Genomic DNA, 1,243 nt, shown 5'->3' on the forward strand with positions numbered 1-1,243 from the left:
AGGATTCCTGGGCTCTTAACTTCTATTTTATATTCTACATGTAACCTGCTCTGTTTTTGAGAAAGTCTTTCTCCATGTTAACTCAGCTTCTCTACTGACAGAACACACAGAATGCAGTGATGTGCATTCCACCCTCGCCAGGCAGGTACAGGCAGTAGGCTGGAACTCAGTCATGGCCACCAGAAGTGTTTCTTATAGCCTTGAGTTGGTATTGTTCCTCATTTATACTTCCCAATACAAATAAATAATAACAAATACACACGCAAGCTATGATGACCTAGAAGGAGTTCCAGCCTGGCACAAAGGGCTTTGAGATGCTATGGAAAGGCTGCAGAAGGTCAGTCCTTGAGAAGCAGGAGGTATTTGGCACCAGTTAGTGGAAAATGGCACCTGAGTTTTTCCTTCTAGAGCTGGTTTGTGGTATCTTCCTGACTTTGTAACTGGTAGCAGATATAAGGAAAGAAAAATGGAATGGAAATGGAAAGTGATATGAGGTAATCTAAAAAGGAATAATTTCAAGGCTGAAAGATTGAAAGAATAGGTAAGGTCAGTCGAGGGAGCAATTATGGTTATTACTATGATTAGTATTGTTTATTTTAATAGCACTATCTCTAAATAGTTTAAAAGGAGTGGATCTCTATACAAGAAGACAGGGCAGGAAGTAAAGAAAATCAAGAAGACATTATGGACCAGACCCATCTCCCTGAAGCTGCTTCCTCCCTTCCTTGGCCCAATTCTTACTTCACCCTAGAGGTCTATTCCTGCCCTTGATTGAGTTAGCCATATCTCTGAAAATGAATCTCCCCTTTTGCATGCTCCTTTCTTTGTGCTGTCCCCACCCCAGTACCATCTGATACCCAAATCAAGATGGCGGCCACAGCCCACATACCAGCAGGTTACTTTCCGTGGTGAGGTCCTGACACTGGCTGCTCTCCAGGCACCAACCACGCACTTCCATGGAGGCCTGAAGCAGCAAGGCCAGCAGCAGGGCGCCCGAACGACTGCTGCACAGTCTCGGCATCTTCCAGGCAGGCTGAGGCTCTGCAGAGGCAAACAAGATGAGTGGGACCCCTGCAAGGAGCAGAACAATGTTGGCCACTCATCAGGAAGGACCATGAGCCAACATTAACAATACTCTCATTTGTGGAGCTCAAGGCTTTTTGAGGACAAGAGCAGCTCAAGGAGCAGGTTGGTGTGCAGGGTGGTCGTGTGAGTTGTAATAGAGAGGAGGGCAGTGGGACCT

Source organism: Bison bison, unplaced genomic scaffold, assembly GCF_000754665.1.
Source record: "Bison bison bison isolate TAMUID 2011002044 unplaced genomic scaffold, Bison_UMD1.0 scf7180017864145, whole genome shotgun sequence".
NCBI lineage: Eukaryota > Metazoa > Chordata > Mammalia > Artiodactyla > Bovidae > Bison > Bison bison.